Raw genomic sequence first — 14,646 nt, 5'->3', positions numbered from 1 at the left:
AACAACAACAACAACAACAACAGCAACTACAACAATCATCCCAACAACAATAATAACTGCAACAACAACAACAATCAGAAGCAGCTATGCCAAAGGTGTGAAAAGTATCACTCGGGGTTCTGCACCAAATTTTGCAACAAGTGTAAAATAAATGGTCATAGCGCGGCGAAGTGTGAGGTCTACGGACCAGGGGTTAATAGAACGAAAGGAACAAATGGTGTCGGAACGAGTAATGGCGGAGCAAGTAGTGTCGGAGCAAGTTATGCCAATGTAGTTTGTTATAAATGTGGAAAACCGGGCCACATTATTAGAAATTGCCCGAACCAGGGGAACACGAATGGACAAGGCCGCGGAAGAGTTTTCAATATTAATGCGGCAGAGGCACAGGAAGACCCGGAGCTTGTTACGGGTACGTTTCTTATTGACAATAAATCTGCTTATGTTTTATTTGATTCGGGTGCGGATAGAAGCTATATGAGTAGAGATTTTTGTGCTAAATTAAGTTGTCCATTGACGCCTTTGGATAGTAAATTTTTACTCGAATTAGCAAATGGTAAATTAATTTCAGCAGATAATATATGTCGGAATCGAGAAATTAAACTGGTTAGCGAAACATTTAAGATTGATTTGATACCAGTAGAGTTAGGGAGTTTTGATGTGATAATCGGTATGGACTGGTTGAAAGAAGTGAAAGCAGAGATCGTTTGTTACAAAAATGCAATTCGCATTATACGAGAAAAAGGAAAACCCTTAATGGTGTACGGAGAAAAGGGCAACACGAAGCTACATCTTATTAGTAATTTGAAGGCACAAAAACTAATAAGAAAAGGTTGCTATGCTGTTCTAGCACACGTCGAGAAAGTACAAACTGAAGAAAAGAGCATCAATGATGTTCCCATTGCAAAAGAATTTCCCGATGTATTTCTGAAAGAATTACCGGGATTACCCCCACATCGATCCGTTGAATTTCAAATAGATCTTGTACCAGGAGCTGCACCAATAGCTCGTGCTCCTTACAGACTCGCACCCAGCGAGATGAAAGAACTGCAAAGCCAATTACAAGAACTTTTAGAGCGTGGTTTCATTCGACCAAGCACATCACCGTGGGGAGCTCCTGTTTTGTTTGTCAAGAAGAAAGATGGTACATTCAGGTTGTGTATCGACTACTGAGAGTTGAACAAACTTACCATCAAGAACCGCTACCCACTACCGAGAATCGACGACTTATTTCATCAACTACAAGGCTCGTCTGTTTATTCAAAGATTGACTTACGTTCCGGGTATCATCAAATGCGGGTGAAAGAAGATGATATTCCAAAGACTGCTTTCAGAACACGTTACGGTCATTACGAGTTTATGGTCATGCTGTTTGGTTTAACTAATGCACCAGCTGTATTCATGGACCTTATGAACCGAGTGTATGGACCATACCTTGACAAGTTTATCATTGTTTTCATTGATGACATACTTATTTACTCAAAGAATGACCAAGAACACGGTGAACATTTGAGAAAGGTGTTAGAAGTATTGAGGAAGGAAGAATTGTACGCTAAGTTTTCAAAGTGTGCATTTTGGTTGGAAGAAGTTCAATTCCTCGGTCACATAGTGAACAAAGAAGGTATTAAGGTGGATCCGGCAAAGATAGAAACTGTTGAAAAGTGGGAAACCCCGAAAACTCCGAAACACATACGCCAGTTTTTAGGACTAGCTGGTTACTACAGAAGGTTCATCCAAGACTTTTCCAGAATAGCAAAACCCTTGACTGCATTAACGCATAAAGGGAAGAAATTTGAATGGAATGATGAACAAGAGAAAGTGTTTCAGTTATTGAAGAAAAAGCTAACTACGGCACCTATATTGTCATTGCCTGAAGGGAATGATGATTTTGTGATTTATTGTGACGCATCAAAGCAAGGTCTTGGTTGTGTATTAATGCAACGAACGAAGGTGATTGCTTATGCGTCTAGACAATTGAAGATTCACGAACAAAATTATACGACGCATGATTTGGAATTAGGCGCGGTTGTTTTTGCATTAAAGACTTGGAGGCACTACTTATATGGGGTCAAAAGTATTATATATACCGACCACAAAAGTCTTCAACACATATTTAATCAGAAACAACTGAATATGAGGCATCGTAGGTGGATTGAATTATTGAATGATTATGACTTTGAGATTCGTTACCACCCGGGGAAGGCAAATGTGGTAGCCGATGCCTTGAGCAGGAAGGACAGAGAACCCATTTGGAGTAAAATCTATGAATATAATGATTCATAATAACCTTACTACTCAAATAAAGGAGGCGCAACAAGGAGTTTTAAAAGAGGGAAATTTAAAGGATGAAATACCCAAAGGATCGGAGAAGCATCTTAATATTCGGGAAGACGGAACCCGGTATAGGGCTGAAAGGATTTGGGTACCAAAATTTGGAGATATGAGAGAAACGGTACTTAGAGAAGCTCATAAAACCATATACTCAATACATCCTGGAACGGGGAAGATGTACAAGGATCTCAAGAAACATTTTTGGTGGCCGGGTATGAAAGCCGATGTTTCTAAATACGTAGGAGAATGTTTGACGTGTTCTAAGGTCAAAGCTGAGCATCAGAAACCATCAGGTCTACTTCAACAACCCAAAATCCCGGAATGGAAATGGGAAAACATTACCATGGATTTCATCACTAAATTGCCAAGGACTGCAAGTGGTTTTGATACTATTTGGGTAATAGTTGATCGTCTCACCAAATCAGCACACTTCCTGCCAATAAGAGAAGATGACAAGATGGAGAAGTTAGCATGACTGTATTTGAAGGAAGTCGTCTCCAGACATGGAATACCAATCTCTATTATCTCTGATAGGGATGGCAGATTTATTTCAAGATTCTGGCAGACATTACAGCAAGCATTAGGAACTCGTCTACACATGAGTACTGCCTATCATCCACAAACTGATGGGCAGAGCGAAAGGACGATACAAACACTTGAAGACATGCTACGAGCATGTGTTATTGATTTCGGAAACAGTTGGGATCGACATCTACCGTTAGCAGAATTTTCCTACAACAACAGCTACCATTCAAGCATTGAGATGGCGCCGTTTGAAGCACTTTATGGTAGAAAGTTTAGGTCTCCGATTTGTTGGAGTGAAGTGGGGATAGACAGATTATGGGTCCAGAGATTATACAAGGAACTACCGAGAAGATCATCCAAATTCAACAACGGTTGAAAACTGCCCAAAGTCGACAAAAGAGCTACCCTGACATTAAAATAAAAGATATAGAATTTGAAATTGGAGAGATGGTCATGCTTAAAGTTGCACCTTGGAAAGGCATTGTTCGATTTGGTAAACGAGGGAAATTAAATCCAAGGTATATTGGACCATTCAAGATTATTGATCGTGTCGGACCAGTAGCTTACCGACTTGAGTTACCTCAACAACTCGCGGCTGTACATAACACTTTCCACGTCTCGAATTTGAAGAAATGTTTTGCTAAATAATATCTCACTATTCCGTTAGATGAAATCCAAATCAACGAAAAACTTCAATTCATCGAAGAACCCGTCGAAATAATGGATCGTGAGGTTAAAAGACTTAAGCAAAACAAGATACCAATTGTTAAGGTTCGATGGAATGCTCGTAGAGGACCCGAGTTCACCTGAGAGCGTGAAGATCTGATGAAGAAGAAATACCCGCATCTATTTCCAGAAGATTCGTCAACACCTTCAACAGCTTAAAATTTCGAGACGAAATTTATTTAACGGGTAGGTACTGTAGTGACCCGAACTTTTCCATGTTTATATATATTAATTGAGATTGATATTTACAAGAATAAATGTTTCCAACATGTTAAGCAATTAAACTTGTTAAGACTTGATTAATTGAAATATGTTTCATATAGACAATTGACCACCCAAGTTGACCGGTGATTCACGAACGTTAAAACTTGTAAAAACTATATGATGACATATATATGGATATATATATAGTTAACATGATACTATGATAAGTAAACATATCATTAAGTATATTAACAATGAACTACATATGTAAAAACAAGACTACTAACTTAATGATTTTTAAACGAGACATATATGTAACGATTATCGTTGTAAAGACATTTAATGTATTTATATATCATATTAAGAGATATTCATACATGATAATATCATGATAATATAATAATTTAAAATCTCATTTGATATTATAAACATTGGGTTAACAACATTTAACAAGATCGTTAACCTAAAGGTTTCAAAACAACACTTACATGTAACGACTAACGATGACTTAACGACTCAGTTAAAATGTATATACATGTAGTGTTTTAATATGTATTTATACACTTTTGAAAGACTTCAATACACTTATCAAAATACTTCTACTTAACAAAAATGCTTACAATTACATCCTCCTTCAGTTTCATCAACAATTCTACTCGTATGCACCCGTATTCGTACTCGTACAATACACAGCTTTTAGATGTATGTACTATTGGTATATACACTCCAATGATCAGCTCTTAGCAGCCCATGTGAGTCACCTAACATATGTGGGAACCATCATTTGGCAACTAGCATGAAATATCTCATAAAATTACAAAAATATGAGTAATCATTCATGACTTATTTACATGAAAACAAAATTACATATCCTTTATATCTAATCCATACACCAACGACCAAAAACACCTACAAACACTTTCATTCTTCAATTTTCTTCATCAAATTGATCTCTCTCAAGTTCTATCTTCAAGTTCTAAGTGTTCTTCATATATTCTACAAGTTCTAGTTACATAAAATCAAGAATACTTTCAAGTTTGCTAGCTCACTTTCAATCTTGTAAGGTGATCATCTAACCTCAAGAAATCTTTGTTTCTTACAGTAGGTTATCATTCTAATACAAGGTAATAATCATATTCAAACTTTGGTTCAATTTCTATAACTATAACAATCTTATTTCAAGTGATGATCTTACTTGAACTTGTTTTCGTGTCATGATTCTGCTTCAAGAACTTCGAGCCATCCAAGGATCCGTTGAAGCTAGATCCATTTTTCTATTTTCCAGTAGGTTTATCCAAGGAACTTAAGGTAGTAATGATGTTCATAACATCATTCGATTCATACATATAAAGCTATCTTATTCAAAGGTTTAAACTTGTAATCACTAGAACATAGTTTAGTTAATTCTAAACTTGTTCGCAAACAAAAGTTAATCCTTCTAACTTGACTTTTAAAATCAACTAAACACATGTTCTATATCTATATGATATGCTAACTTAATGATTTAAAACCTGGAAACACGAAAAACACCGTAAAACCGGATTTACGCCGTCGTAGTAACACCGCGGGCTGTTTTGGGTTAGTTAATTAAAAACTATGATAAACTTTGATTTAAAAGTTGTTATTCTGAGAAAATGATTTTTATTATGAACATGAAACTATATCCAAAAATTATGGTTAAACTCAAAGTGGAAGTATGTTTTCTAAAATGGTCATCTAGACGTCGTTCTTTCGACTGAAATGACTACCTTTACAAAAATGACTTGTAACTTATTTTTCTGACAATAAACCTATACTTTTTCTGTTTAGATTCATAAAATAGAGTTCAATATGAAACCATAGCAATTTGATTCACTCAAAACGGATTTAAAATAAAGAAGTTATGGGTAAAACAAGATTGGATAATTTTTCTCATTTTAGCTACGTGAAAATTGGTAACAAATCTATTCCAACCATAACTTAATCAACTTGTATTATATATTATGTAATCTTGAGATACCATAGACACGTATACAATGTTTCGACCTATCATGTCGACACATCTATATATATTTCGAAACAACCATAGACACTCTATATGTGAATGTTGGAGTTAGCTATACAGGGTTGAGGTTGATTCCAAAATATATATAGTTTGAGTTGTGATCAATACTGAGATACGTATACACTGGGTCGTGGATTGATTCAATATAATATTTATCGATTTATTTCTGTACATCTAACTGTGGACAACTAGTTGTAGGTTACTAACGAGGACAGCTGACTTAATAAACTTAAAACATCAAAATATATTAAAAGTGTTGTAAATATATTTTGAACATACTTTGATATATATGTATATATTGTTATAGGTTCGTGAATCAACCAGTGGCCAAGTCTTACTTCCCGACGAAGTAAAAATCTGTGAAAGTGAGTTATACTCCCACTTTTAAAATCTAATATTTTTGGGATGAGAATACATGCAGGTTTTATAAAAGATTTACAAAATAGACACAAGTACGTGAAACTACATTCTATGGTTGAATTATCAAAATCGAATATGCCCCTTTTTATTAAGTCTGGTAATCTAAGAATTAGGGAACATACACCCTAATTGACGCGAATCCTAAAGATAGATCTATTGGGCCTAACAAACCCCATCCAAAGTACCGGATGCTTTAGTACTTCGAAATTTATATCATATCCGAAGGGTGTCCCGGAATGATGGGGATATTCTTATATATGCATCTTGTTAATGTCGGTTACCAGGTGTTCACCATATGAATGATTTTTATATCTATGTATGGGATGTGTATTGAAATATGAAATCTTGTGGTCTATTATTATGATTTGATATATATAGGTTAAACCTATAACTCACCAACATTTTTGTTGACGTTTTAAGCATGTTTATTCTCAGGTGATTATTAAGAGCTTCCGCTGTCGCATACTTAAATAAGGACGAGATTTGGAGTCCATGCTTGTATGATATTGTGTAAAAACTGCATTCAAGAAACTTATTTTGTTGTAACATATTTGTATTGTAAACCATTACGTAATGGTCGTGTGTAAACAGAATATTTTAGATTATCATTATTTGATAATCTACGTAAAGCTTTTTAAACCTTTATTGATGAAATAAAGGTTATGGTTTGTTTTAAAATGAATGCAGTCTTTGAAAAACGTCTCATATAGAGGTCAAAACCTCGCAACGAAATCAATTAATATGGAACGTTTTTAATCAATAAGAACGGGACATTTCACCTGAGACGACTTCATTGGATTGCTTAGATTCATCATTGGTCATCAAATAATTACGTCCCCTTGCCGACCCCGCCGCCTTCTCTATTCTCTTAACTTAATCATTTCAGAGATCGGGGCACTCCGACTTCTGGTGTCCTTCTTTTTGACAATTAAAACACGTGATTGTATTAGTAGACGGTTTTGGACAATCACGAGAGTAGTGACCCTTTTGCCCACAATTGAAACATGTGACCATGTGACCACTACAAGCACCCCTCTTCACGCTACCAACACTTTAGGTTGCTCCCTTACTCTTCTTATTCGAAAAACTAGAAGCTTCAAACTTTCTTTTACTTGGCGCATAACTAACCGAACTCGGATCTTGCGCTTCAAACCCCTTCACCACCGCCAAAAGCTTAGAAAAAGTCTCAACATGACCAATACTAATTTTACCCTTCAAATCGTCTCTAAGGGTCGCATTAAAGTCTTCCATTAACAATTGATCATTCCCCACATACTCGGGGCAAAAACGCGCTTTGGCGAGAAAATTGGTTTTGAGAGTGTTTAGGTCCAAAGACCCTTGACGCATGTTCCTTAACTCGTTGCACAATTTGGAAAGATCCGCTTGCGTATGATATTCGAGGAAAAACTCCTTCTTGAACTCCGCCCAAGACAACCCCACAAAGGCCGCATCACCCACCATATCAATTTTACCATCGAGCCAATCTTTAGCATGGCCCCTCAACAAACTAGTAGCAAGCCTAGTCTTTTTCTCGGGTGGGCACTCGGTCGCGCGAAAACAATCTTCAACATCGGAGATCCAAGCCGCACTTTTCATGGGGTCGGGATCCCCGTGAAAGTGAGGAGGCTTAGTCGCCAAGAAGTTCTTATAGCTAAACTCCAACTTGCCCCCATTTTGAGGTCTAGGAAACCTCCTTTCAACTTCTTCTTTGACGGCATTGGTCATTCGTTCTTGAATCATATCGACAATTTGTTTTGAAACCGACTCTTCGAATATTTGTTTAACCCTTCGCGAGAAAATCGAAACATAGTTTTCTAAAGCGGTCTCAATCTTGGTAGTCATCTCATCTTCCTCCACATGAGAGGGACCACCATTGCCATTCGTATCCGTTCCGTTTCTCGTCTTCATTCTAAAGATTAAAAATGGATTAGACATCACCAACAATTTAATACACATATATATACCTATGCATATGACCGCACACACACCACATCTAGCTAGATACTTGTCGCACATCCTTGCTTGACTTGACTTGCAACCGTAATAATGGTCGCGACTCACTATTACGCTCACATATCGTGCCATGCTCAAACGTATCACAACTATCTTGCTCGACGTTCAAAACAATAACACATGATTAGTATGTCATAACCTAAGCATAGTTAGTCCACTTATGCACCAAAGAACTAATCAAAACCCGCACCGACCCGTAGTCCTACAAGTCCCGCACATAATTCAACAACACAAAAGTCTAAGTCTAGGCGCCTATCTCAAGTCACCTAAATCCCTTAGACCATGCTCTGATACCACTTGTAATGACCCAACCCGTTAACCGACCAAAACTGCAAAATAAAAAAAAAATCGAAGCAGGCCTGCCCAGGCTGGGTGCGCGGCGCGCACCCCTACCTGTGCGTGCCGCGCACAGGGCCTGGCAGCCCGCTGTCCAAATTGTTTCATTTTCGTAAAAAGATCTAACACTTCCCATCATTTTTAGACAAAATGCTTTTCACATCATATTAGTATAAGTACAACTAACACGAATCAATGATAAAACGAATTTTACATTGCGGGGCCCACATATGCCGAAAATACCATTAAGTACGAAATACGAGTTTCGACCACAAAAAGTTTAATTGCCAAACGTCACTAGAGCATGGTGTTTGGGGTTAAACTACCCAAATCTTGGTCGAACTTCCAAAAAGCTAAAACCCCCGAGAGCCACTAATCCAAGCGAATACCTTTGCCCTTATCCAAGCCAGATCCTAAAAAGGTAAACAACGAGAGGGTAAGCTAACGCTTAGTGAATGCAATAATTATACACATACATATATAACCCACTTACTTGCAATCACATACACAATTACCTCATACATGCTAGCAACTTAAATGACATACCAACGCAAGGTATAACGCTAAATCTCCAAGACCACAAGCTAGCACAAACAATAGCATATATAACTCGAATAATATAAAGTACCATACTACAAACACATAACCATGGTTAACCAATAGTACAAAGGAATGGTACTTCGAATTTCCCATCGGTGTTCCCAACAACCGTTAGCGTACAACGAATTATAACACTAACCCCGGAGTGGTATCGATCGCCCGAACTTTAAACCCACCCGTCACGTGTAATGTGGCATCGAACGCCCGAACTTTAAACCCACTATACACGCCCACACACATACATGACATGGCATCGAACGCCCGAACTTAAACCCATATCATATATTGACCCGTTGTGCTATCGACCGCCCGAACTTAAACCCACATCGAATCTCGTACAAGTAAATACATTATATATACACATGTATAATCATTCCACTCACCTTGTCGACTTGGCGAGATTTCCAACAATAACTTGTAACCTTCAAAGCGAGTCACCTAACATAATTAATTCTCAATTAATTCACATAATAAGTTGGACTACCTACCAACTAACCTCACTAGTGCATTTATGACCCATTTGCACTAGTTTCACACATTAAAGGTCAAGACTCCCAACTAATCACTAAAAGCTAGTGATTAAGGTTCTAAGACTTCCATCAATACATAACTAGGGTGTTTTCATACTCAATTTATCCCGCTAGGTCAAACCCACCCATTTGACCCATTTCAAGTCAACCATAAACCCTAGAACCAATTTTACTAACAACACAAGTGAGCTAGTGAATAACTAACCATTTTAGACTCAATAACACCAGTTATTACTTTGAAACCCTAGGTTAGTCATTCTTGAGTCCTCTTGACTCAGTCTTACCCAAAACCCCCAAAATCACCAACAATAGGTTTCCTGTTCATCACTAACCCAAGTTCTAACCCTTACACAAATTAAATTAAGGAAATCAAAATTAGAACTTACCACCACAACCAAAACGTAGCTAGAGAGGAGATGAACAACTTTATAACTCGAGCTAAGACACGAAACTAGCTCCTTCTTCCTTTACTTGAGCTTTCTCTCACTCAAATTTGGGTTTCTCTCACTAAAATTAAAGTAGAAAGAAAATGGTGGTTGAAAGTGGAGTTATGACTCCCAACCCACTGATTTGTGATCTTAACTCGTCCCCAAGTGAAATTACCACAATGCCCTTCCAAAATATCTAATTAAAAAGGCAGAACCCGGCTACAGTAGGAGTGTGCCGCACGCACCCCTAAGTGTGAGCTGAGCGCACTTAGGCCTGATCAGAAATCCGACTTCTGTTTAAAACTAGAATTATTCCCACGCTTTATGTACTATTTTTACACTTATGTACAATAGATATTAGGGAGTTACAGCATGAGCTGATTAGATAGGTCAGGTACCTTAGCCAACGAATTAGGGTTACGTTTTAATTATTATTATTATTAATTAATTAGAATTAGGGTTTTAATTTAATATTAGTTAGTTTAAGTTTTAATTAATTTTGTATTTTTAGTTTTAATTAGTTTTATTAAATTATAAATTAATACTTTTATAAAATAATAATATAAAAATAATATTTTTATAAAAATAAGTAATTTTATTATTTTTTATATCTTTTTATAAATTGTATATTTTAATCGTTTATTTCGTAATTTGTATATTTATCGTTCGTAACTAGTTTTAAACTTAGTATTTTGCCATAGTAGCTCTAGATTTTTAGGATTTGCCGTAAAATCCCTTAAGTGCTTTTTCTTTAGACTAAGATTTAGGTGCTTTAGAATTTTGCGACGCCGTTTTAAGATTTTTGTACTTTTTAAGTTATTGCCGTTTTGAATATAGAATTCCTTTTAAGCTTTAATACCTTTAGACGTAAGTTTTAATTTTTAGTATTTAGTACCTTTTAAGTTTCGACGCTTTATTTTCTTATTTTTATTTTTCGACTGTTTGTTTTTCGACATTTGTTTTTCGACCTTTTATTTTTTGACGTTTTCCGACGCGCTCTTTTTCTTTCTTATTTCTCGACGCTCTAGTTTTTAGGACATAGAATTTTCTTTATTTTCTTTAAAATTTTGACGGAAAAATTATTTTAAGCGGTTAAATTGATAGACATCTAAAATTTTCTGGTTTGTAGTAATAGTTGGATTTGTTAGTGGCGAGTTGTGGGCTTTCGATTTAAAGGGTCATGGCTACCTGCTGCATCTATTGGCTATTCGAAACGTGGGCAAAATCAGAAAAGTCTATTAATTTGATAACTTATATAATTTTTATTTTTATAACTAATAGGATATTCAGTGAATGCACCGAGCAAAACGTTCACCACCTTTCATACATTCACCACCTGTAACTCGATCAAGACATCTAGCCAACATTGTCGCCGTTGATTTTTCTTTAGAATCGTCATCTAGTCGACCAAGTACTCCAATTCAAATTTCCGATAATCCATTTTTTGAACCCGACCTCACAATTGAGAATCCGGAGGATATTCAGGGACAATTCAGAGATCCTGAACCACTAATCATTCCTCCTGAACCACAAATTACTCATCCAGAAATTGTCGAGGAAGAAACCATTAAATCAGAATCCTCTAGTGATTCAGATTCAACAAATTCAATCATGGAAAATCTGGAACCTCTAAGTATGGAAGATCGAATGAGAGCTAAACGCACTGGCCAAGGTCATGCAATTACTCAACCAGACATTAATGCATCAGATTATGAAATCAAAGGACACATCCTACACATGGTAACTAATCAATGCCAATTTAGTTGTGCGCCGAAGGAAGATCCAAATGAACATCTTCGAACCTTTAATAGGATCTGTACTCTATTTAAAATCTAAGAAGTGGAGGATGAACAGATATATCTCATGTTATTTCCCTGGACTTTGAAGGAAGAAGCCAAAGATTGGTTAGAATTGTTACCTGAAGGGGCGATTGATACATGGGACGTTTTAGTTGAAAAATTTCTTAAACAATTCTTTCTGGCATCTAAAGCCGTAAGACTTCAAGGAGAAATTGTTACGTTCACACAAAAGCCAAATGAAACTTTATATGAAGCATGGACAAGATTTGGAAAGATGTTAAGAGGATGTCCGCAACATGGTTTAGACACTTATCAAATAGTACAAATATTCTATCAAGGATGCGACATCACTACAAGAAAAGACATCGATATAGCAGCTGGTGGTTCCATTATGAAGAAAACTGCAACTGAAGCTTACAAAATTATTGATAACACTGCTTCCCACTCACATGATTGGCATCAAGAAAAAGACATCGTTAGATCATCTAAAGCGGCTAGAGCCGATTCTAGCCATGACTTTGATTCCATTTCCGCAAAGATAGATGCTTTCGAAAGACGAATGGAAAAGATGACTAAAGACATTCATGCTATACGAATTAGTTGTGAGCAGCGCGGAGGACCACATTTGATAAAAGATTGTCTCAGTATTGAACAAACAATGGAACAAAGAGAGAATGTTTCATACATGAACCAAAGGCCTGAAAATAATTATCAAAATAATTATCAACCGCCAAGACCAATCTACAATCAAAACTAGAATTATAACCGAAATGTTCCATATAACAACCAACAAGGTCCTAGCAATCAACAAGTATCTAATAATACTTACAATCAGTAAAGACCTATTTTTCAAAATAAACCACCACAACCCGATGATAAAAAGCCAAATTCAGAAGACATGATGTCAAAGCTAGTTGAATCTCAAACGCAATTTTTCACATCTCAGAAACAAACTAATGAACAAAATGCTCAAGCATTTAGAAATCAACAAGCTTCTATTCAAAATCTGGAACAAGAAGTAAACAACCTAGCAAGGTTGATAGGTGAAAGAAAACCGGGGAGTCTACCTAGTGATACAAATGCTAACCCCCGAAATGAAACAGCTAAAGCCATTACCACAAGAAGTGGTATTACACTTAAACCACCTGAAATACCTAAAATTTCTAATGACTCTATTCCTACTACACAGGCACTACAGCCTGAGCAAGATAAGAAAACAGAATCGATAGTTGAAAAGGTTAATGAAGATAACACAGCTAAGGCAAAGCCTTATGTTAAACCATACCAACCACCACTTTCTTACCCGAGTAAAATGAGAAAAGAAATCCTTGAATCCGAGCAATCCAAATTCTTGGATATGTTTAAACAAATAAATGTAAATCTTCCTTTCATTGATGTGATATCAGGAATGCCAAGATATGCTAAATTCCTAAAAGATCTAATCACAAATAGAAAGAAAATAGAAGAACTCTCGGCTGTTACAATGAATGCTAATTGTTCTACAGTACTGTTGAATAAGATACCAGAAAAATTATCAGATCCAGGAAGTTTCACAATTCCATGTTTTTTGGGTAGTCTTAGTTCAATAGAAGCATTGGCAGACTTAGGTGCTAGTATAAATTTAATGCCGTATTCACTATACGCTAAACTAGACCTTGGAGAATTGAAACCAACACGAATAAGCATACAACTAGCCGATCGATCAGTAAAATATCCTAGAGGAATAATGGAGAACATGCTAGTTAAAGTTGGTACTTTAGTATTTCCAGTAGATTTTGTTATTCTGGACATGGAAGAAGATTCTCGAGTTTCTCTTATATTAGGAAGACCATTTTTAAACATGGCTAAAGCAATAATAGACGTGTTCGGTAAGAAACTGACCCTAAGTATAGAGGATGAGAGTGTTACTTTTTCTGTTGATAGAGCCATGCAACAACTGCAATCTGCAGATGATACATGTTATTATATTCAAACCATAGATTCACATGCAGAATTGTTAGAAGAATTTCTAGAATTACAAGGAACGGGAGAATGTTCTTTAGGAGAAGGAACTGAACCAATTGATGAAGCTGAAATGTTAGCTGCACTCATAGCTAATGATTACGAACCAACAACAGAAGAACGTCAAATGTTAAAAGAAGAAGATAGATATCGATACAAATCATCGATAGAAGAACCACCGACATTAGAGTTAAAACCACTTCCAAATCATTTGGAATATGCTTATTTACATGGTGAATCTGAATTACCTGTAATAATATCGTCTTCTCTTACAGAAAATAAAAAATCTCAACTCATTTCTGTGCTAAAAGCTCATAAACCAGCTATTGCATGGAAGATTCATGATATTAAAGGCATAAGTCCTTCGTATTGCACACATAAAATCCTTATGAAAGAAGGCCATAAAACGTATGTGCAACGCCAACGAAGACTAAATTCTAATATGCAAGATGTTGTTAAGAAAGAAATTATTAAACTGCTAGATGCAGGTTTAATTTATCCAATCTCTGATAGTTCATGGGTAAGCCCAGTTCAATGCGTACCAAAGAAGGGTGGCATGACTGTCATCACAAATGAAAAAAATGAACTTATTCCTACTAGAACTGTAACAGGATGGCGTGTTTGTATTGATTATAGAAAATGAAATGACGCCACCAGAAAAGATCACTTCCCCTTACCTTACATTGATCAAA

The 14,646-nt window shown here is 36.3% G+C and overlaps 1 non-coding gene across 1 annotated transcript; it reads right to left on the bottom strand.

Moving 5' to 3' along the window:
* Positions 1-12,149: 12,149 nt before the first annotated feature.
* On the bottom strand, positions 12,150-12,256 carry LOC139895243 (small nucleolar RNA R71). Its single transcript, XR_011775704.1, has one exon. It is a non-coding gene; the product is annotated as a small nucleolar RNA R71 (small nucleolar RNA).
* Positions 12,257-14,646: the final 2,390 nt, after the last annotated feature.

This window comes from Rutidosis leptorrhynchoides, chromosome 2 (assembly GCF_046630445.1).
Source record: "Rutidosis leptorrhynchoides isolate AG116_Rl617_1_P2 chromosome 2, CSIRO_AGI_Rlap_v1, whole genome shotgun sequence".
NCBI classification, from domain to species: Eukaryota; Viridiplantae; Streptophyta; class Magnoliopsida; order Asterales; family Asteraceae; genus Rutidosis; species Rutidosis leptorrhynchoides.
Note: the sequence above shows the minus strand (reverse complement) of the source record. Positions and strands in the feature narration are given on the sequence as shown.